Source organism: Lissotriton helveticus, chromosome 11 (assembly GCF_964261635.1).
Source record: "Lissotriton helveticus chromosome 11, aLisHel1.1, whole genome shotgun sequence".
In the NCBI taxonomy this organism is placed as follows: Eukaryota; Metazoa; Chordata; class Amphibia; order Caudata; family Salamandridae; genus Lissotriton; species Lissotriton helveticus.
Genome location: NC_136072.1, coordinates 529684610 through 529709516, shown reverse-complemented (window position 1 = coordinate 529709516; position 24907 = coordinate 529684610). Strand labels below are relative to the sequence as shown.

The window sequence follows — 24907 nt, the reverse complement described above, 5'->3', positions numbered from 1 at the left end:
ATCCAGCAGTTTGTAAACCAGCCCACAATGTCCACCCAAAAAATCTGAATAGAGAAAGTGACTAGTTGCTTGTGCTAGAACCAATTCATTCCCCAATGCCGTAGCAAGTATACAAGATTTTGATTGGGCGGAAGGTCTCTAAACCTCAATCCCTTAGTATAGTCATCAAACAGCACCCCCTACTGGTAGTATGGACTTTTGATAGTCAACATGAAACTTGAGGGAGAGCGAGCTTTCAGAAGTCATTGACATTTCAATAAAGCAATTCAATTCTATAATAATGACAAAGACGATGGAATGCAACTATAAAGGGCTATTTTCAGATTATTCGTTTATTATAATCATCAAAATTAACAAAGATAACTAAAAGATATGATCACAGGCAAGAAATTAAGTTACTCATACACCCTGAAACAAGATACTGTAAAGTGCAGAATTAAAATTATCAACATGTGAAGAATACAAATTATCGAATTGAGTGTTCCATGAGGGAACTAGTTCTAGCTATATTATGAAATAAAAGTACAAAAGGGGATAAAATATGAATATTGTATATGCGGAGGGTGGAATCTAAATTATGCTCCTCCAATGTCAATTAATTAAAGCATAATAAACTTATGTCATGGTAAGTACAACCTTTCTTAGTTTATCATTTCTTCAGGGATCTTAGAGTTGATCAAGCAGAGCTAGTTTCATGCTAGATGGTGCATATTTTCTTCTGTGTACCTTTCCAATTATTGACTTCTTCAGTTTGCCAAGAGTTCTGATTTGTACCTTTTCCTTCACCTGGATTATTTAGGATGGAAATAGTGCCAGGCACCTTTCAATACTGAGTACCTTCTGCCTCTCACTGCCTTTCACTGGGCCACAGATGTCTGGCTCTAAACATCTTTTTGGGGATGAGTTAGCAAAATATTTGTCAAATGTATCAAGCTATCTGCCCTTACAGTTCAGTGAGGACCCCCTATAGTGGGGTGGGACCAAAAGTGGTTTGCATATGGCTGGTTCCTTTCTGTAGGGACAAAGATGAGCTAAAACGTGATGGACTGAAATGTGGTCCAGAGAAATTACAGAGGTGCAATTAATGCAAACATTCCTTGTATCACTGTTTGGGCTATCTAAATGAGTCCTCCTAAGTAGAAAGAGTATGCCCAGACATGGATCACAAGAGAGATCTTTCATAGGACTGAAGCTTTACCTCACTTATGACACCCAGCAAAGCTGAAATTTGTCAGGGGTTTCTTGAATTCCCTAGTATAGTTTGAACCTTTCTTTGCAGCAGGGGTTAGTAATGGTTTGCATATGGCTCTCCCTTGCCTGTAATGCCACTGATGTGCTACAAACAGTTGGAAAGCAGCCCAGTTTAATTACCAGGGGTTTATGAGGGTGTTTCAGAGGAATGGGTTGTAATAGATTCTAATTATAGGGTGTTTCAAATGCAAACTGTTGCACTGGAAAAACAATGAAAATCTTAAGGTGCAGATTTAATTTAATTTTTTATGTGTCGAATTCTTCAACAGTGGTGGGCGATTCATTCGATATTCACCACAGTGGCAAAGGCAGTTTGCTTTTATGTACAAGAGTGGTAGCCGGGGGCTACGCCTCTGTTATGGCGGAAAAGCCTCGCACCTCTCCACCTCCCTTCTGAAAGCCAGCAGAGGCAAAGGACAAAAATAAAATGATAATACAACTTTTTTAATCATTTTATATTTTGTCCTGCATGCTGTAACCATGAGCCGAGCGAGGGGCGAGGCCACCCACACTGACCCTGCAGCACCAGGGAGGAAGGGGGAGTGTTGGGCACTGCCAAGTGTGCATATCGGTTTAACCGGCCATCTGGGGCCAGCAAAACCGTCATGCACACTTTGCCTTGCTCCACCCCAGCTGTGTTGTACAGCTTGGTGGAGAAACCAACACAGGCTCTCAGTCTATGTCTGAGCGCCGAACCGAGGCACTCCGACCATTCCCATCTCTGCTCACACGCTAAGAGTAGTTTTCCCAGCATGACAGCAGTGCTGGGATTGGAAGCTGGGAGGCTGAGCAGTGTGCAGCAGGTCCTGGACACGAGACGTGAGAATCTGGAGCAAGGCGGCGGCCATCGGAGCAGGTAAGTGAAATTTCTTTATTTAAAATTCTTTTATTTTTTGTTTGTGTTCCCCCTACCCCCGCCTCACCACTTCCCAATATGAGTGGCCGCTACTGGTGGTAGCCTGCACATTAGAAAATTGATCAGCACGGCTCAGGAGCAGCAAATTCATAAAAGATAAACCAGCTCATTAGCAATTTTTAGAATTTGAGATAATTGCTCATGTAGCCACAGAGGTGCTGGCTCCTAAATTAACAATTAATAAGGCATAACAAATGGGACATTACGAGCCCGATTTATATGGTGGTGTTATATATAATCTGTCGCAACAACAACATATTATGCATACCACCATCATGAAGCTCTGCCTGCTTGTCCTTCAGTTTTACTCCATCACCACCATAACCAAACCACTCTGATGTCCCCGATGGACTAAGGGCTGTTAGAGGAATGGCTATAAGTCGCCCTACTCAAAAAGAATGGACAGACATTTAGCCATTTATTTACCGTCCGTCACAAAAGGTGGCAGTGAGGGACAGTAGAAAACCAAATAATGCCCCCCACCACCACCATGTGAGATGACTCCCATCCTGACAGAAGAATTACTTTTTGTATTTTGAAAAAGAAAATCCCATTCTGGGATTTACTTTTTGAAAATAAAAAATGAATACTGTTTGGTGCAGGGTTGTGCCAAGGTAGCCCTCCACCAAACAGCAAAATTAATTGACAGGAACCGCCACGACAGCAGATTCTGCCCATGCTTTATAAATGACCATTTGATTGGCTATACATGAGTCCCTAAATTCTCAATGATGCATATGTTTATCTTGTACTGGTGTGACTGAAATAGAATTAATGAGGATAACTGAAAGACAGCAAACATGAGTAGTGCCGATCTTGGGCTTGATGCCCTCTTTCTTTCCCCAAGAACTCTACGCCATCCTTTTTATGGTGTGTCCATCTTCTTTTCAATGTGTTCTTAGTTTTCCAAATGTCCATTTTGATATTTTTCATAGTCACATCAATCATTGTCACCACAGAATTTCGCTGTAGATTCTCTGGTGCGGACTGGGTACTTTGAGCCTTTAACTGGGGAATTTGGGTCAGGGAGTTTTGTTTCAGGCTGCAAGGGGATTGGTTAATTCTGCACGAAGCTGAAAAGTTGTCTCCGAGATCATCTGGTAGAGATGGATTCATGATTCAGTTATTACTGCGAGGTATTGTCATTTCATTTGTCTAGAAAAGAATAGGGTGTTGTTTAGTGCAGGGCTGGTTTATGAAGCAAGAGATGAAGGCTTGAAAACACTGAGTTATAGATGAAAAATCAAAATAAACTTGGTATCTGGCGTGGTAATTTTACGTGTTGATTCACTTCCTTCATGATATATCCACACGCCTGAATTCCCAGCTTGAGCTTCCGCCACTAGCCGCCTGGCAGTTTCACAACGGTGACTATGGCTGACATGGGCTCTATGCCATAATGGCCAAATGTTTTCTTTTCTTCCAGCTGCTTGCTTTCGAATAGTAATCCGAATTCACCACAGCCTGCGGACAATAATAGATTGCATTTAGTAAAATAAGCAATAAACATAAATATCTCTGAATGCATTATATCTATGTATTATACTGTGTACAGGAATCCTCTAGGTGGTAACTAACCCTGTATGCAAATTTAAACTAATAGCTAAACAACAGTCATACTTCACTCTCCTGAGACTTTTTAATAACGTTTTTAAGATCTTAGAGAGCAGAAACATAACTTAGAAATTGGTAGAACTGTATGTAGCCTGAGTCGCCATGTTTCTGTACTTTTCATCTGATAGGTTACATTGACGTGAAACTGTTCTCTGGCACACCTTACACTCTGTGATAACATTTCCTAACAAGAATATTTGCATGATCGTGAGGGAATGGTCTACAATGTCCTGGGGCAGGGAAGCAAAGCTACTTTCCATGGGATAAAAGCAAACGTGCAGGGCGCAAATAAACTATATTTTTAAAACCTGTAAATATGGAAGAGTAGTATTTGGGTGGAAACCACAGTATGTTCAGGGGATTAAATGGTATCCAACTGCATGAAGTAATATGGAAACGGGAGGAGTTAAGATACCTAGCTGCAGGAACAAATAGCTTGTTTCAGGTCTACAGCCTTTCAGTGACCCTTTGTTAGGGTGGCTGATGGCTATTGCTACCTGTACTGTGAATTACCTAAGTGTAAATACTGTTCTTTAAGCTGCCACAAGTAATCTTCTTCTGACGCAGAGAGTGAAAATTGCACTAGTTTGCCCTAATCTATATACAATGTGTCAGCTACTAAATAAAAACAGATGCCGTCTTATTGAGCCTCTTTACACCAAGTACTGCAAACCCAGTAATTCATATCAGTGAAACCTATTGACCCTGTCCGTGATTTTTTGGTAGGCAGCTGCGATGCGATTCCATGCATCTTTGGCAGCCATATTTGAATGGATTTGTTCACATAATATAATCCCATGATTTCTTGGTGCCCACTGCACAAGCCTGCACGTATGCACCTACAGGTGGCCTTCCCGAAATGGGTAAAAACCCATATCAAGAGTGACTCCCACCAATAGCAACTTTTTTTAAATTTTTGTGGTAAATGGGGATGGAAGGGGAGACAATAATGGATTGGTTAGGCACCTACAGCAGGGCAGAGGTGATGAAGGAGGGATATTTAAACAAAGGGCGGGGTAGGAGGGACTGAGAAATCAACACATAGTTCTAAGAGGGTCGGGAAAATGGCAAAGGAGGCAGCACAAGAGAGAGAGGACAAGAAAACACTTGTAGTCCCATGGAGTGACTAAAAGCAAATAAAAAAAAATACTTCCCTAAATGCAAGTAACATTAGTAGAAGAAGGATACATATCAACCAATCAAGACACTGAACAACACCAGATAACATGACCTTTAGGGAAGCTCCTTCAACTGCATATGCACAAATTAGTTTATGTTTTATGTTTATGTTTTGATGGTGATTTGAGTCTAACTCAATTGCATTGGGATAAGTTCATGTCTCCTCTCTGCTAATAGTTTTGAGGTCTTGTGTAGCGTGCAGCGCAACGCGCTGCTTCGCTTTGCGAGGCATGCTGTATTAGAGTATATTTTAGAAGTGGGGTGGGAGCCCCACCCCTATTTTTCATTGGCTGGCCTCATCGTCTATGGTAAACGCTGGCTTCCGATTGATAATGAGGCTTCTCAGTCCCTCCTTGTTAACGCCCTGTCTCCTTTTGAGACCGCCCATCCGAACTGGATCTTTTACTTGCGACGTTACACGGTCTCGTTCAATTAATCGGTGAGCACTTTTTGTCATTTGCAGCACGGTCACTTTATTCTCAATGAGGGGTATCTGGCACTCACCCTCCTGCTTTCACATGCTTAGCCGCTCTCGGCATGCCAGCAGAACCCAAGCGTCTGCGGCAGGATGACGCCATGCAGAAAGAGTGCTCGCTTTTGAAATATATACTGCATCAAAAGTGTGCACGTTTAAAATACACACTGCAATGTAGTAGAGACACTGCATTTTTCTTTTAGAAGCTCTGCTTCGTTGAAGATGTATTTTACATGTGCACACTTTTGTTGCAATATCTATTTAAAATGTGCGAAAGTGGTCGCGCCGGTCCGGAAGTGGCTGCATTTTCAGTTTTTTTCGGGGAGGGGGGCAGGAGGAGGAGGCAGTTGTCCGTGTTTCCTGGAGACTCTGCAGGGCCGAAAAAAGGAAGGCCCGACCCAGAGAGCAGAGCAGGTTGAAATCCGATGAGGTTTTGCACATGTAGCATTTATTTTTACCATTCGTTGATCTGGAGTGTTTTTGGGGGCAGGGTATCCTGTGTGCGTGCTTGGTATAGGGGATCCGTGAATGAATGAATGAATGAATATAAGCTTTATAAAGTGTGAAATTAGCCCAGGGGCATCAAGGCACTGCAGAAAGAGGCTGTGGCCCGTAGTTACAATGTGCAAGCGTGGTCCGCTCGAGACGTGTTTAAAGTTTGTATTGGTCTCCCCGAGAGAATCGCTGCCCGTTTTACTGCGGTTGCTGGACCGCTTTGGTGCGGCCTTAGGACTGCGTATAAACCCTGGGAAGTCTCTGATCTTTCCCCTGGCGGGCTGTGATGTCGACCCGGAAGTGAGCCTTCCATACCTGGGGCTGAAATGGGAGTTGGAGGCCTTCCGATATCTGGGAATCCAGGTGGCCTCATCGGACGAACAATTGCTGGCCCGCAACGCTGACCGGGTGCTCCGCTCCTTGCACCAGTCTGTGTCCTTCTGGAACACGCTCCCTCTTTCCCTCATGGGACGGTTAGCGGTTCCTAAAATGGTGATGTTGCCAAGAATGCTATACGTCCTGCAAAATACCCTATGCCCGCTCCCCCGCGAATATTTCGTACGCTCAACACGCTGCTCACATCTTTGCTCTTGGCAGGCGGGCGCAGTAGAGTCGCCCTGCATACCGTGGTCCGGAGCTGGGAGGAGGGAGGCCTGGAGGCTCCGAGGTTTGACCTCTATTATTATGCAGCACAGCTCCTGCCAGCCGCGAGGTGGTTCGCGGGTACGGACAATTGGGAACTGCGGCTCCTGGCAGGCAGGGCAGACGAGAAAACGCTGCAGGTGGCTCTGATGAAGGGACGGGGAGCGGACGAGGCCCTGCCCTATGTAGTGCGACATGCCGCAGGGGTCTGGCAGCGGTTTGTTGAGAAAATCTTGCGGCGGGCCCCCTTACACAGGGAGCTGCCGGTGTGGTATTTGGCCCCGGTGACACTTATGGAGGAGAATATGTCCTCCCGGGACTGGCGGGACTGCGGATGTGAGACTCTGGTGGACCTTTACCCAGACGAATCCTTTGTGTCCTTTGAACGGGCTACGGAAGCCTTTGGCCTGAGCAGGGGACAATACCTGCACTATAGCAGACTCCAGGAGATGGCAAAGGCGACTTGGCCTCAGTTCCCAGAGGCACCCCCGTTGACCCACACCCTCAACATCCTTCTTTCCTGCGGCTGATCACATTACTGTACTCGGCCATGCGACGGGATTCCGCCCCGCCGGTCGCGCCGTCCTGGGCGGCCTGGGAGGCGGACCTGGGGATTGCTCTAGAGCCGGGACAGCGCGAGGGTATTGGACTCCTGACTCGGAAAGTGTCGTGCAATGCGCGGTTTAAACTGATCCACTTTAATTTTGTACATCGCACTTACATGACCCCGGTCTCCTTGCACCGTATCTCTGAAGATAGATGGGACAACTGCCCTAGATGTGGGGCGGTGAGAGCCGGATTCTTACATTTGGCCTGAGAGTGCCCGCTGGTCGGTAGCTTCTGGAAGGAGGTGGTGGAGCGCATTGGCTGTGTCACGGGCCTCCGGATTGCCCTGACTCCGCTTCATTGTCTCTTGGCCCTGGTCCCCAAACCCGAAAAGAGGAATTTATCCTATAAGTTGCTGCAGTTGCTGCTGGTGTTGGCGGCGCGTGGCTATCACTTGGATGGGGCAGAGGGCCTCTGAGTTATCCCTGTGGCTTAAGGATGTTAGGGAATGGTCCTTGGCCGAGGAAACACACATGCAGCGCACACGCCGAGATGAAAGGCTCCAGGAGGACTTATTAGCATGGAGGGTGATGTGTGCTGAGGGGTTGCCCAGCGAGGACTCGGATGCCACCAGTGCTGAACTGTTTACCCCTGAGGAGTCTGTATCCGAGGAGGATGTAGCGGGAGGCAGGGAGGAGGGACCTGTTTTGGGGTAGTGCCCTATTGGATGCGTACGAATGTTCCCTATTGTACTTTTATGTGATTTGCCTTGATTCCCGGAGGTTTGCTTCTGACTGTGATGTCTGTACCCAAACGGGCCATAAGGAGGTAACCAAACTATTTACACGAGTTTTACTAGCGATGCCAAGTATGGGGGGGAATTGTTTTGTTGTTACATGTTGGAATGTAGTTTTATCAAAAAAGAAATATAAAGGAAGATAAGAGACGGGTCAACAAAAGACGAGGGGGAAAAAACAGCGGATACTAGCGATCCACATTTATTTAATGCAAACATTTATGCTTTTATATTTTTGGCACTTTCCGACTTTATGCTGCCTGGCCTCCGTGCTGTGGGCTACATGGCTGTGTATTATCCTGTATGATCATTGTGGTTATTTCTCATCTATCAGTGCCTGTGGGTAGACTTACCCGATTGTATTTTCTATACTTTCCGCAATAAAAATACTTTTCAAAAACAAAAAAAAGTTTGTATTGGTATTAACTGGTATTAACTACAATGGCGCCCTAGAGCAGAGCGATGGCACGAAGGAGCCCTGCTCAGAACTGCAGGGGAAAGCTATGGTCTGCACTGAACCTCCAATACACAAAACCCAGGTTCAGCAGCTCTTACTCCATGGGACCAAGGTGTGTCGGGCTTTTAGGTGCCGGTTCGCGAGGCTAAGAGAGTCAATGCCTGCGAGTTAAACGGATTACGGACCTTGAGCCTTATAATATGTGCAGGTGGCAGCGACACTTAGTATTTTGAGTCTGCAACGGGCCCCCACATGGACGACACCGACGTGCTGGCTTCGTCGGGTCACTAGTATTGATAGTGATTGGGTTGTAGATGCTTCTTTGGCACGGATTTCAGGTAACACAAATGCCTGGAAACTTTAGAATGTGCCGGGGTTGGTTGACTTCCCAGGCGGCAGGACTGCTCATGAACTATTCGACGGCGAGGTGTGCAATAGGTCTCGCATTTACACGAGTTTGAGCTATTGACATTGCAAATAACAATGCCTTTTATTCTTGTTTTCATTTTTAAAACATAAATAAAAAGCATTGTCGTTTACAATGCCAATAGCTTAAACTTGCGTAAATGCGAGACCTGATGCAATGCAAATGCTTGTTGTCTCTGTGCTCGATCCATACATATCCAATATTATTAGTAAAAAAAGACTACTGTTTTATTGACATGGTTTGCGCATTACAAACAATTCCAAAGATTGCAAGCCACATGTGTTTATTTAGAAACAACGTTCTAAACAATAGGTGAAAGTCACACTTTTCATGTGCACCATTCCAAAGACGAGAAGCTTAAAGTCGCAAATGCACTTGTTTTAAAACACCCAATAGGTAAAAATTCATGCTGCTTGCAGTATTTTTACATTTTTGATCTGATTGTCAATTTTTTTTAAAGCAAACTGAGCTAGCGTTAGCGGTTCACGATTGTAATGATATACATCAATTAATTCAAACTTTCATTTATTTAGTTGGTGAGTGTGTGGCAAACACATAAAAAGCTTGAAAAACAAAATGGGGCTCCAGTATATTGGCATGAGACAGTCAGGTTGCTATAAATGTGAATAACTACCTTAGCAGAGGCTAGATAATGTCCTATATAGGAGATGTGAACCATAGCTTTGCTGTCATGTTCACAAGCCTGGTAGATATTTGTACTGTGGGGACATATTAACTCCTAGACCCTGAATGTAAGATCTTTATCAACCCAAGGCTAGCTCTGCCGTCACAGACTTGGGCCTGTGAAACATGTGAGTTAATTCTGGTTCTCTGACAGCCGTGTAACCTGAAGGTGATTTATGCAATGAGATGAGCTTGGAAGATATTTGTAAGCTATCAGATGGTTTTGATGTCCAAATGTGAGTCTCTAAGATGTTTGCAGCCTGACAGTTCTTATATCTGATACTCTTTGCATGTAAGGTTTTTTTTTTTATGTTGTTAGACCCATGAATCGGGAAGATGTTTTTACACCAGGACATGGCTATGTTGTCGAAATTACGACACTGTAAGGTCTCTGTGACCTGAAGGATAGCAGTGCTGAAGGAAGCTAGAGCCTGTGTGCTGAGACGAAAAAGTCCTCCGCATGGTGAGGACATGCACCACTGCCGTTTGTCTATTGTCACAGGCAAACACAGATCATGCTTGCACGCCACGACAGAGGCCTGTTTCTTGGATTGTGGTCTTGTTGGACTATGAGAGGAGCAGAAAGTGCTACCCTCACAGTGGTGAGAGGCTCAGCAGCACAGGAGCGGTAGTGGTAGCATACCGTAATGATCAGTAGGAGTGAACAGGTCCCTTTTGACACGTGTCACTGGAGTGAGGCCTACAGGCTCATTCAGTCAAAGTTCTGTGGCTGTGGGCTTATCTCACCCTTGGCCTACATCCACTTAGTGTAGTACTGTGAAGTGAATGAGTGGTGTACCTGCGCTGGGAGTATGTGTCACTGGGATAGGCTACATTACAGTCGTAAGGCAGTACTGCACAGTGCGTACATGGTGAATGCATGTACTAGATATATGTGTGCCTGGGAGGGGTACAATACATGGATGGATATAGTACTGTGCAGTATGTGCATGTGAAATGCAGGCGCTGGGTGTAAGTATGGCTGTGAGTAGTACGACATAAAGGAGGTAGGGCTGTACAGTTGATTGCAGGTTAAGTGCATGTACTGGGTGTGTGCCTTTGAGTGGTACAGTACATGGAGGATACAGTACTGTACAGTGTGGGTGTGTTATATGCATTTTCTGGGTGTATGAATGCCTACAAATGGTACAGTACATGGTAGACTCTGGGTTCCATCTTAGTAACCTCAGGGCTGCCTGATGAAACATGAGGAGGTAGAGCAATCCCCTAGACAGATTTGTGTATTGCTGCATTCCTGTGAGCTGGGTAGGACACACTAACGAGGGGAGAGCCGGGCTTCCCCAGTACACTTCAAAGGGTGCTTTTGAATCAGAGAGCGTTCACATGGAAAGGGGCTGATCAGATTCCAGGAAGGAGATAGATAAGGAATTCATAAAGAGTAAGACGTAGGTCTTGGGTTAACTATTCAATACACTTATCCCTGTTGCTGACATCCAGGTATGGATCATATCACTCCCACAGCCTGGACTGCCAGTTTTGTAGTCACTCCTGCTGTGACAGCCTGCTTTCAAGAGGAAGAGGAGTGGGCACTTCAAAGATGCTGACCCCTCCCCAAAAAACAACTTTAAAGACTCAGACCCTAACTCACATTTGGTGTCTGGAAATCGACTATCTGAAGAGGAGTTTGAGACCCAAAAAATGTTCTTCTGTCAAGCATGATGGGCTGTGTGAGGAAAGCTCTACAAGACATTTGTCTGTGACCCGGCGAGGGGGGAAAGGCCTGCTAGTCTCCCTGCTGGGTGAGGAGACATCACTCACAAAATCCAAGACCACCTGCTCTGGAGCACCAACACCTGCCTGTTTGCTAAGACCAATGTGCCCTTGTGAGGAAGAGGAGGGCATTGGAGGCAGCAAGGTCCAGTCAGGAGCCCTGTCAAGTGAACTTCTTTTGCGAGGTGTCAGGAACAAGCTGCACCGATCAGGCCCCATGCAGGGCAAAGTCAGTGACCCCTGTATGCCAGAGGAGTGCCATTGTGAATCAGCGGCTGCACTGATCAGGTCATTGTCTGTGTGTAGGGCAAAGTTGGTGACCCACCAAATGTCAGAGGAAAGCAACTGTGAATTAAGCTGTGAGCAATGCTGCAGTGATTGGGTTAGAGCTCATGCTTAGTGTGAGCGGACAACCCTGTATTGTAAGAGGGGCTGCCCTGATAGGAGTGACATGTGGTAATGGATGTAGCCTTGGTAGCATGCCACGACCCCGTGTGGCGGTCTGAGGTGGTCACTGCCAAGGACTTCGATGGGCCGAGTCAGCAGGAGCCTGTGTACTGCTGTGAGGATATGATGACCCCATGTGCCAGAGGGGGTCTCCAGGAGTAGTAAGAATTGCAACCTGATCTGTAACCCCCAGAAGTGAGGCTGTTGTGGGAGCTCCTTTTCCCCCATCACCAAGGTGAGGGACCTGTGTCAGGATCATCGCAACAACCCCCACCAGGTGATGGATCGGATACTTACCCCACTGGAAGAGCTGCAAAGAAACTCCAATTACTACAGGAGTGCAACCACGTTTGAGGAACTCTGCACCCGCTAAGTGCAGCCTGTCCGGTTTGTGTTCAGCAAACTCACCTGAATTCAGCTGCTGCTGATTCAAGCAGCAGGGTATTGGGCAAGATCAGGAACACAGGATACTTCACACCTGTGGGTACAGGCCAGTCTGGCCCGGGGAACCTGCTGCTAGATAGCGCTGCAGCACTGGAACACTGTTGACTTTATATTAGAGTCAAAGTGGGCTCTTGAGACTTGGAATCCTAGTACAGCTTACCCTGTATGTTGCCTATAGTGAATGGGGAATAGCCACTAATGGTAGGAGCGAGGAGGGAGCAGGATTTAAAGATTCACCTAAAGAAACATTAAAGACCCGACCTCAAGAGCATGAGTAGTTTTTTTCTTTGCGTTGATAGCAATAGAAATAATATACTTCTCTTTTTCTATAAAAGTAAGAACTTGGCTTGACAGTGATTTATTGTTGCTGCTGTACACATTTTGAGTTGTGGGCCCGTGTCTACCTCCCTGCATCCACCTTCCTGAGCCTTGGACTGCACAGGCCACGCTATCCTGAGAGTCATGTGAAAAAGCGACATGTGGCCCAGCTATTCAGAATCCTTAGTAGGTCGGCCCCTGAGCCATCAGGTGTAAAAAGCCTCGACCCACACGACTGGCCCCAGTAACCCTTGCGTGCTCCATGGCCCTCTGAACGCGAATCTTACACTTTGAGATCTCGAAATACCTAGGACTAGTTCTGCTAACATATATGTAAACCTGTAAGTTCTCCATAGCCTGAGAAACAGCCCTATTGTCGTAAGCCAGATGCTGTAATATTTTGTAATCTAATGGACCCCTTCGCTGATGAATAGACTGGAAAAGGATATGGGTATGGTGGGAGATTCCCTGAAGGACTAATGCAATGTTTTATTGTTTTTGAGTAAAAGCACAGTGTGTTGCACATGCCTTTTCAAAATATGATTATGGTAGGAATCTCATCTCCCATGAGTGACAGTTGATGACTTGAAAGTAGTAGGGTGTAAGGTTCCACCTTTGAAGTGCACTGGAGGGATTCTGAATTTCATTCAGTAGGACTCTCTTCCCCAGAAAAGTGTTTGTAGTATTTCTTTTTCTAAACTGTGCATTTTGCAGCATAATTACAATATATACTAGTTAAAAAACAATGGTGTGCCCGGCAAACGTTAGCCTAATCATGTGTCCTGGATGGTAAAACAGTCCCAAGAAGACATTGGATATACAGTGTTTTTTTATCTTCAGCATAATTTATTTAAGAATAGTCTAAAAAACAATGGGTGATAAAATCAAGCAGTTCCAAAACTAACGAGTCTTGGCTGTAAACACAGATAAAGCTGCTGACTTTCGAGATGTGAACTCAAGTTAGATTAAACCTTTATTAAAAAAAATTAGGCAATTAGGCAAGCGTCCTTGAACACCTAAACAATCAACAAACTTCATCCTGGCAATTATGGACTGCAAGTCATTTGCTAACCCATAGCAGTATTTTCCAAAAACTTCATTCTTGTAAAGTGACAAGATTTATGGCAGACATGGACAGAAAATATCACTTTTTCAGGCTGATAAGCCACGGATATTCGGAATTACTTCAGCTGCTTAACGTCGTGCTCCACTCAAAACCACTCCGGATTGAGTGCGGACCACTAATTGTTCATCGCTGGCGACCATTCATTCGCCTGCTCTGAGATAATTAACCCTGAACTTGGCTCCATTTACTGCGCCCCCCCTGGCACCGGGCATCGGCTTCACGCCACCCTTCCCGCGCCATCAACTTGAGACACCTACCAGATTCTACTGCTCACACCACAGTCCTGATGATGAACTTTATGTAACAAGATTGAAACGCCGTCGACCTCACAACTAGAACTCCTCCATTATAACTGAATAGATTGGAGTTCAATAGTTTGTTGTCAATGCGATGTAAAGCTTTTAATGTCACGAAGCACTTTTTCACTTCATGCACTTGCACTTTTTCGTGTGAGCACCAGAGCTTTTATTGTTGCAATTTTGAATGACACTCCATTTATACCACTAATAAATGTGATGTCACTTCATACCTTGTGTCCCTGCATACATTACTTAATGAGTCCCGCCTGGACTCCCTTTGAAAGTGTTTTTGTAGATTAATACGGCACCCAGTAACAGTAGCCCAGGCTACCAGAGGACTGGTGAGGCCTCCCTGAGACCACTGTTCCTTTCAATCAATTATACCACCCCAAGTCCTACCACGGGGGTTCCCTTGTTTTCAACATATATTTCTCCTACATCTTACGGATTTGGGGGGCCCTGGGCCAAACGTATTTTGGGGGCCCCTTTTCGGAACAGCTTTGAATTTATTATACAAATTCAGCTCTTTAATGCCCTCTTTGTTGAGGTAAATGTAAATGTCCAGTATTTGTAAAGCGCGAACAATTACCCGAAGGTGTCAAGGCGTTGTGGGCCGTCGGGAAGATTAAGCAAGCTATTGTCCAGAGTCACATGGTGCTGGACAGACCCCTGCCGCCAGAGCAGGGGATCGAACCGTGATCCCCAGCGTCCAGCGTCAGTCGCCCTGGCTGCTGCGCCACACCTCTTCCACAAACACCGACAGTGCACAGAAACACTTGTCCAGATACCAAATGTGTTTACATCTAATATTCAGGGACAGTGATGTGTGTTTTCATTATTGCAACATGGCAGCAGCTCAATAATATTACTGCAAATAATCTCTGTGACCCCACTCTCATTTCTCATATGTGAGGTACTGTATTGAACTAAAAGAAACTTTTTTAATGATGTTGCATGCAACATAAAGGGCACATTTCTCTGAAAAATGTCTGCTTAGACAGATCTCACACACCACTCACATTAAAAATAAATTAATGGACAACGGCATTTAAAACAATCTGTTTAACAATGATTAAAGGGAATCAGGGCAAGACTCTTTGCAGAACAAAGCTGGCTCTATCAGGGGGCCCCCTGAAAGGCTGGGTCCCTGGGACAGACCCCACTTTGCCCATGCCTTAAAACGTCTCTGCTCATGGAAAGATGGGTTAAATTTGCTCCTCCCATGTCAGACCAGATCCATCTTGCCTTTCCTCGAAATTCTTAACACAATATTATGTCCCACAATATTTTTGTTTCCGAAATGCTTTGTAAACACCTGCAGAATGATGACAGTTTTCCCTTTTCTACATAGAGAGGGCTGACCATCAATTTAGCAGACAGGTTACTCCTCCCCGTCAACTGCTAAATAACCCTTATGGAGTCATAGAGTTAATAGGACTTCCAATGTACGCACACTCACCTGTCCCATTCAATTCAATGCTGCCATAAACAGGGCTTAAAGTTAAAAAGTTAATAAAAATGTTGCTGCACACACTTTTGCTGGTTCTATTCAATTTGAAGGTGCAAGAAATGAGGCAGATTTTTCGCCAGTCACACTCTTCCTGCCCACAAGGTAGCTAACCAATCAAGGAAGCAATACTAGATCTCCGTCACACCTTCTGTATGCCAATGTAAAACATCCCCCATGAACGTACTAAGTGACAAAACCTTGTTCAATGTATAAAATAGCATGTATAAGTCAATCCTGTCCTTAATAGTGAGGGTCAAGTTTACTAAATTATAGTGCAAAGCAGTGCAGCAACAAACGTTTTTGCGTTATGCTAGGAGATAAAAGCAATGCAGAGCCATATTTAATAAAAATAGCCTGCTGCTGCTCTTTTCCCCTGCAATGGCACAAAAACAGCCTCACCTTGTGTAGGCTTTTTCCTTCCCAGTAGCACCCGAATACCTAGCATTGGGCACCATAGTGCGAAGACGTGTGTGTGTGATGTCTAACATAAGTTTTATAATTTATGGAAACCCCTCCAGTACTAAATCCTGTGGTATACTGTTCTATTTACCTTTCACACATTTGATGTGTGTTGTGCAGTGCAGCACACATGCAATGAGTGAAATATATGATAAAATAAATACATTTCCCATACCTAATACTTGTTTCTAGGTATTGTCATTGTTTAATTCAAGGCATGGTCTGACAGTCTTAATACCATAAGTAGTAGCCTTGGAACAACCAAATGCCACCCGTTTAATGTCTCCTTGACACAATGAAGTAGAAGCAGTGCAAGCCACTATTTGCACTACTTTAAATCAACCGAACAGTGTCACATATAATGGAGGCAGTAGCCCCTCTGAGACTCAAGAAACAAACCTTCTCAACCATGAAACACTTAGGGCCAGATGTAGGTAAATCATATTTACCGACTCTTAAATACCGAATTTTACCGATTCGGTATTTAAGAGTCGGTAAATATGAAGTACCGAGATGTAGGTAAATCCAGATGTGGATTTACCGATTCTTTAAAAGTCGTTATTTACCGATTCGGTAAATACCGACCGGTAATGCTCCATTCATTTCTATGGGCTTTGAAGCCCATAGGAATGAATGGGGCATTACCGGTCGGTATTTACCGAATCGGTAAATACCGATTTTTGGCAAGGGTGCAGGGGGTGTCACTTTGACACCCTCTAGCACCCCCAAAAAAGGTTCGGGGGCCATATGGCAGGCATACCTGCCCTAAGGGCAGGTCTACCTGTCATATGGCACAGGTGTGCATGCACACATGTGCATGCACACCTGAATCGGTATTTCACCATCAAATTGAATTTGATGGTAAAATACCGATTTCTTAGGCCTTGTGGGACTCATAAGAGTCCCACCTACATATCGATTTTACAGATTCTGTAAATATACCGGTCGGTAAATTTACCGACCGGTATATTTACAGATTCGGTAAAATTACCGATCGGTAAATTTACCGAACGGTAAATTTACCGATTCTGCCCCCTACATCTCAAATTCCTTTTACCGGTCGGTAACGGCCGAATTCGGCCGTTACCGACCGGTAAAACCCTACCTACATCTGGCCCTTAAAGCCTTAATGGGGAAAAGAGAAGTCGTAGGCAGGCAGAGCGAAGATGGAGACAGGAACCCTCAGTATTACTTCTGAGCAAACTATGTGAATGATGAAATAGCTACAAAAAGGCCTCTGGAAAGCCAAAGCATCATAATTCAAAACCCAACAAGACAATGCAAGGATTCGCCAAAAATGACTGTTTGAAATTTTCAACCAACAAACGAGGGCCGAACAAAGCTCAATAATAACACAGTGGAATAACGCTTCAGTTCTCTTCATTTTTCAATGAAAAGATCTTAGAAATCGAAAAGGAAATTGCAAACGACAGTCATAGCTCACAAGACAATATAGTCAATGGTCGCTATCCTGTCGATGACCCTACATGCCAGGTTATGGAGCCATTGATGAACCACGCTTCCAAGACCAAAAGTCAAGCCATCTGGATCGAGTTCAAAACACTGACAGGGGAAGAGGTCCACAAGGTCTTACTATGCATGAAACCAACTTCACATTTCAATGACCCTGTTCCCTCTATAACACTAAAGTCACCTCTTCTCACCTATACTAACAGAGATTGTAAACTCATTGCTAAAATAAGGCAGGATCCCAGAATGCCTGAAGACTGGTCAAGTGACACCCCTCTTGATAAAAGTGGGTGCTGACCCTACAAACCTGAGGAACGTTCGACTTGTGTCAAATATCCCTTTTCTTGCAAAATTGCTGGAAAAATGTGTGCACAACCAACTGAGCCAGCACATTGACCAATTCAACCTAATCAACAAATTTCAATCAGAATTTACAACAGCACTGAATCAGCCACTGTGCACTTAATGGACGACACCCTGAAGATATTAGAAAACAATGACTCATGCCTACTTATCCTCCTAGACCTCTCATCAACGTTTAACACGGTCAACCACAACACCCTACTAAAAGTTCTAGAAAACAGAATGAGTTTGTCTGGGAATGTGCTTCATGGTTTGCTTCCTTCCTACAGAATCGCTTACAACGCATCAAATTAGGCAACTCATTCTCTGACTCCTCACCGGTGAGGTGCCACTAACTGAAATCCTCAATCAATCGAACTATGCATCCCACAAGTACGCAGATGACACACAACTATACTTAAAGATATCCTCCCTAGACGAAGTCATTCAACTAAACAACACTAGTCAAACCCAGTCCTGGCTCTCTCAAAACAACCTCAAGCTGAACTCTCTGAAAACCGAATTCCTTCTTTTCTTCCCGCAAAACAGCTCCTCACTTATCCAAGATTGGCTCAAGCACCTAGACACACTCAATTGCAAACCTATCATCATGGGTTCCACAAAATCCCTTGGAATAACAATGGACAAGAGTCTAAACATGAGAGCTCACATCAGTGTTACCACACGCAGAGTGACATTCCATCTCAGAATACTGAAGAAATTGAAACAATTTTGACCACCTTCAGATTTCAAACAAGCAGTACATGCACTTTTGGTCCCCAGATTAGAATACGGCTCGGCGACCCTGTCAGGTCTACCCAAAGCGAGAACAGCTCCACTCAAAAGGACTCTTAATGCTGCAGCGTTACCGGTAACAGCAACTAGACACTCTGACCACATCACCCCTTAGCTTAGGTATCTAAACTGGCTTCCCCTTGAGGCAAGAACTCAACTGAAAATTGCCTGCCTCACACACAAAGCATTACATTTTAAAGAACCAAGGGCCACATGCATCATTGTAGGAATTTGCGATTCCTAAATTGCGAAAATTAAGGAATCGCAATTTAGGAATTGCAAAATCCTATGCATCAAGAAATTGCAATAGTTTTTGCGATTCCTTAATTTTCTTTATTTGCGATTCCTTAATTGCGAATCGCAATTAAGGAATCGCATTACATTGATTCCTATGGGCCTAGAGGCCCATAGGAATCAATGGGAAGGCATTCTCATTTTGCGAATTCGCAATTAAGGAATCGCAAAATGAGAATGCAATTTCAAGGGTGCAGGGGGGGTCCAAAGGACCCCCCCTGCACCCCTGAAATGTCACGTAAGTACATTTTACTCACACACATGTCCCAAGGGCATGTGTGTGTGTAAAATATAAGTTTCAAAAATGCACTTTTGTGCATTTTTAAAACTTTTCGCAAATTACCATGAAGGTTTACTTCATGGTAATTTTCCCCTTCCTAATTGCAAATTCGCAATTTAAAAAAAATCATGCATAGCATTTAAGAAATCGCAAAATTTGCGATTTCTTAAACGCTATAGCAATTTAAGAAATCGCAAAAAATTGCGATTTCTTAAATTGCGGAAAATGAAAAAAAAAAAGATGCATCCCAAAAATGGTTTTTGCATTCGCAAATGGCCGAATTTTGCGATTCGCACCGTTTGCGAATGCAAAAACCAATGATGCTTGTGCCCCCAAGTTACCTGGCAGAAAAGATTTGAATCTCTGGCGGCAGCTGCTACCTAAGAAGTGCTAACTCTCTCAGGCTTGAACCTCCTAGATTCCGAAAACAAAAAACGTACTCACAATCCTTCTCCAGGCGGGGCAAGGGTTCTGGAACTCCTTACCACCCAAGGTGTGCTCAAACCCATGGACCCAATTTTTCGAAAAAAATCCTAATGAATAGATTCTTTGCATAGACTTTTGGGGAGCTTGGGCGCAAGTGACGTCACAATGGCATCTATTTCTAGATTGGTCAGAAGCACATCATTTACAGGAGAACCCTTGAAAACTTTGCTCCTCTACGTACCTGGATCTGAATAGTTGGAGCAGCAGCAAATACCCACCTTGAAGTTGCTAGATCAATGCAGTCTAATGGAATATTAATGGACTGATGGCCATTTAATGGGATATCAGTTGCAACAGCCTATTGTGGTTCTTTACTTTGATGTGCATATCTATACCTATCATCTTGTTCATTTAACCCCATGTACAGCGCTCTGATACCCCTGGGTCATGGGTGCGATTTATAAAACACTCTAAATAAATAAATAAATACATTTTCCAGCACATTTGGTTTTCAAAATAAAAAGTAAATTCTTTATGAATACTTTGTACCACCTGGCTCTACATTGGTGACTTTGTGGTGGCACAAAATCTTGATAAATCTGCCAATGAGACTGAAGCTTGTGCAGTTTGCAGCACTTGAGATTTACCCCCCAGCTTACTTATTATTCTTAAATTAGGCTCCTGTGTTCTTTCAACCACCAGCTCTTTAAATTTCTGGACTGTTGTTTTTCTGAATTCCTCTTGGTGTTCGCCACGCCAGTGGTATTGCGATTGCCAGTAGGGCTGTTAAGAAACACTTGACAACTTCCTTAACCCATCTTTGCTCTGTGTTGCCACTCTCTTATTCCTCACAATGATGCCTAAAGGTGGTTTAGTAAATTATATAACCTGCAAGGTTGATCTACTTTCACTTTTATTTAGACTACTAGGGATTTTCTAGGGACGTCAAAAATGTTACATCCCTGAAGCCTGACGTGGGGTATAGTAAATGCTGTAACTGAGCAGCACGCCCTTTTCCCAGCGCAGTGTTACAGAAACGTTTTAAAGCATGGGCAAAGTGGGCAATTTCGAGGAGAAGACACCCTCAAAGCATCCCCCCTTGAATATTAGTGAGTGAGAGAGTCCTTCATCTACTTTCACTTTTATTTAGACTCAGACTCCTAGGGGTTTTCTTTCTAGTGACATTATAAATGTGAACCATTTCCAACCCTGAAGCATGGTGTGGCAGAGTGAAAGCTGTTTGTCAGATAAAAGATGCTATTTATCGCTTGTTGTGCCCGGGGTTCAAAATGTACCGGGTATTTATACTCAAGGTTCTAAATTGATCGGGTGAGATAAACAGCACCTATTCAGAGTTTCTGTGGGATAACATGCAGATTTTGGTGGACGGTAAATAAGGTATTCTTTTCACTGCCAAAATGAAACAAACTGTGTGGTATTAACTCACCTAGTAAGTACCAGGCGAGATTAATGCCACTCAACTCAAAATTCCAACCCCTGTTCAAACAGGAGTCACAAACCTCTGGAAAACTTGGAGTCAGAGCCTTAAAGCTACAGAGTTACACAAATGTTCTCTGTGTACACCTTTCCTCATCCCACTTAGTTCAACAGTGTCAGAAAGGAGGCAGTATATGTAGCATTAAAAAATGGTCACCATGCACACTTTTACTCATTCCCTTGAATAAAATGGTGCCAGAAGCAAGACTTGAGTTCAAAGTTATGCGCTGTCACTGTGCACACCTTTGCGTGTCATACCTAATTCAATGGCACCAGAAACCATAGGTAAGAGTCACAGAGCTAAAAAAAAAGTTACTATGACCACTTTAACTTGTCCAATTCAGTTTAATTGTGTTAGAAATGAAATTAAGAAGGTTATGTAAAGATTGGCGATCGGCCAGGGTGGCAGAGGTTATAGCCTCCACCACCTTGGTGAACGTATGCCTGCTACAATTAGATATTTCTGTCTGCCTGGCAGAGATCTCTGTGCCTTAAAGAGAGCTGCCACCCCAACATCTCTTGTGAAGGTACTGTAAGTTTAGTGAGTGGCTACCATGTTTCCTTTGGCTGGCCCTCAAACTTACTTTCTTTTTTAAACACAAGCTCCCAAAGCCGCAGTTTGCTTTTGAAAAACGAAAAACGAATGCCGCCGACAGCCTAGAAGTTTTACTGAAGCATGCAGGGGGGAGCATTAGTATGTTTTTTTCTTTTCAGGGGTTGCAGGAATTCCCTGGCAGTCCCAAACAGTAAAAAAATACATCTGAACATCAGCCCTAATTACAGAGAAAAGTGAGAGGTACTTTTTATTGACTTGTGGCTGGTTGGTCTAAGGTGTCCTCAAGAGAGACACCAGGGTCTGCTCCTGCAGAAACGGATCATTGACCAAATATTGGAAACACAAATATCATGTGGACAGAATATTGTGTCAAAAAATATTGAGGACCAAATATCGAGAAGATAAGTGCAAATAGGTAAATATAGAATTACTATTCTTTTGCGCCACATCTACATACCTTGAATATATATATCATCAAGGTACATATATGTGGAGACATATATACAGTAAACCTTTGCTTACCTGTAGAAACATAGCTTCACAATATTTTTGTCTTTGATATTCTTTTTATTATAACACATTTTCTTGATGTTCTTGATATGCAGCATAAAAATAGAAACAAAGACCAACAGCACACTCACATATGTAACCCCAGCAGCTCTGCCGCAACACCCAGTAAGATGAATAAAGAAGACATATAGCAGCACGCTAACAGCGTTCTAGGTTGGCAGCAACAAAGCACAACTACAGTGGCACACTCCAGGTCCCGCAGAGAGGCATGTGAAAATAGGTAGAGGGAAGGGAGCTAATAATCCATACAGGCCAGGGGATGATGTGCGCCCTCCAGCGACCCCTGGTAACATTCAATCAGGGCAAATATTACCCGTCTAGGGCTCCCATATGATTTCATTCTTTGGGAGGGGGGCACGTGCTTTGTACACCAATCTAGCCATTACTGCACAGTAAACATGCCCTTCTCCCACTCATGGAAAGGTGAGGCAGATTTGCCCCTCCAGTGTAAGACCAGATCCCTCTTGGCTGTCCTTGATATTCTTGACCCCATATTATGTCCCACAGTATTTTTGTTTCTGATATGCTGGGCAAACACCTGCAGAAACGTGACACTTTGCCCGATTCTAAGGGGCAGATTTATGTTAACTGGCGCATCCCCAGGGATGCATCAGTTAATGTGCGCCACAGCTCCGCCACCCATGGTGCGCCGCATTTACAATGCGGCGCACCATGGTGCAAGGCAGGGAAGATGCGTGACGCATCTTTCGGCGTACGGGCGGCGCATTGCTGGAGTCATGTCGCAAGTGCGACATGACTCCTGCAATGCACAGGGGCCACCCCTACAATGCATGATGCGTCACCCTTACGCCTGCTTCAAGCAGGCGTAAGGAATTGACGTAGAAAGTGGCTGAGTGAAATCTCATAGATTTCACTCAGCCACTTTTAGGAGGCGTTCCTGCGCAGGCACGCCTCCTTATGGCGCAGGGCTTTCCAACGTGACGCATCTCCTAGATGCGTCACGTTGTAAATAGGGCGCATTGTTCTGCGCCGCCGTTGCGTCAAATTAAGTGACGCAATTGCGGCGCAGAGAGGCGCAAGGGCCTCATAAATCTGCCCCTAAATAGGGAGGGCTGACCATCCATTTAGCAGACAGGTTACTCCTCCCCGTCAACTGCTAAATAACCCTTATGGACTTAAAAGGACTTCCAATGTACCCACATTCACCTGTCCCATTCAATTCAATGCTGCCATAAACAAGGCTCAGAGTTTAAAAGTTAAAAAAATGTTGCTCCACACACTTTTATTCGTTCTATTCAATTCGAAGGTGCCAGAAATGAGGCCGATTTTTCGCCAGTCACACTCTTCCTGCCCACAAGGTAGCTAATCAGTCAAGTAAGCAATACTAGATCTCCGTCACACCTTCTGTATGTCAATGTAAAACGTCCATGAATGTACTAAGGGGCAGATTTATGTCGAACTTGCGCCACGTTTACGCTGCCATTGCGTGACGCAACGGCGGCGTAAACGTGGCGCATCCCTGCGACCCATTTACAACGTGACGCATCTAGGCAGATGCGTCACGTTGTAAAGCCCTGCGCCACATGTGGGCGGTCCGGCGCAGGGTGGGCGTTCCGGGGCAGGTGCGCCTCGCAAAAGTGCCTGCATGAAATCTACAAGATTTCACGCAGGCACTTTTAGGCCAATGCTGCGTCAAAACCCTGCGCCTGCTTGAAGCAGGCGTAAGGCTTGACGCAGCATTGGACAGATAGGGCCCCCCAGAGCATTGCTGGAGCTGCGTCGCGCTTGCGATGCAACTCCAGCAATACGCCGCCTTTACGGCACAGATGCGTCACGCATCTGTGCCGTTTTTGACGGAGCTGCGGCGCACAATAACTGGCGCATCCCTGGGGATGCGCCAGTTATTGTAAATCTGCCCCGTTGTGACAAAATCCTCGTTCAATCCATAAAATAGCATGTTTAACTCAGTCCTTAATAGCGAGGGTCAAGTTTACTAAATAATACTGCACAGCAGTGCAGCAACACACATTTTTGCATTATGCTTAAGAGGTAAAAGCAGTGCAGAGCAATATTTAAAAGAAATGTCCTGCTGCTCGGCACAAAAACAGCCTCACCTTGTGTTATGCTTTTTCCTTCCCAGTAGCAGTCGAATACCTAGCGTTGTCTAACATACGTTTTGTACTTGGCTGAAACTCCTCCAGTACTAAATCCAGTGCTATATACAGTTTTATTTACATTCAACACATTCGACGTGTGCTGCACAGTGCAGCACACATGCAATAAGTGAAATGTATTACAAAATTAACCCATTTCTCATACTTAATGCTTGCTTCTACGAAGTGTCATTGTTTGATTCAAGAGGTAGCCTTTGAATACCCAAATACCACCCTTTTCCTCCCTCCTTGACACAACAACTACTGTAAATCACCTTTCCAGCGCAATTTTTTTCTTAAAATGAAAAGTAAATAATGTATCAATATGTTGTGCCACCTGGCGCTACATTGGTGAATTTGTGGTGGTGCAAAATCTTGATAAATCTACCCAGGATACTGTAGCTCTTGCAGTTTGCAGCGTATAAGAGTTACCCTCCAACTTACCTGTTATTCCTAAGGTAGGTTCCTGCATTCTTTCAGCCACCAGCTTTTTGAATTTCTTGACCGTTGTCTTTTTGAACGCCTCCATGCTCTTAGCAACGTGAATTATATTCCGATTGCCAGTCGGACTGTGAAGCACGACCTGGCAGTCTCCGCGGCACATCTTGGCTCTGGGCTCTGGACTCAATGATGACAAAAGGAGGTTTCGTCATTTATATAATATTCAGTTTCATCTACTTTCACTTTTATTTAGACTCCTAGGGGTTTACCGGTGACATAACATGTTTACCATCCCTGAGTCCAGCG

General features: G+C 44.4%; 1 long non-coding RNA gene across 1 annotated transcript; it reads right to left on the bottom strand.

Annotated features, from left to right (window-relative positions):
• Positions 1-314: 314 nt before the first annotated feature.
• Positions 315-24907, bottom strand: LOC144791497 (uncharacterized). Its single transcript, XR_013602404.1, has 2 exons — positions 24605-24907; positions 315-3631 (listed from the first exon to the last, which is right to left on the bottom strand). It is a non-coding gene; the product is annotated as an uncharacterized LOC144791497 (long non-coding RNA).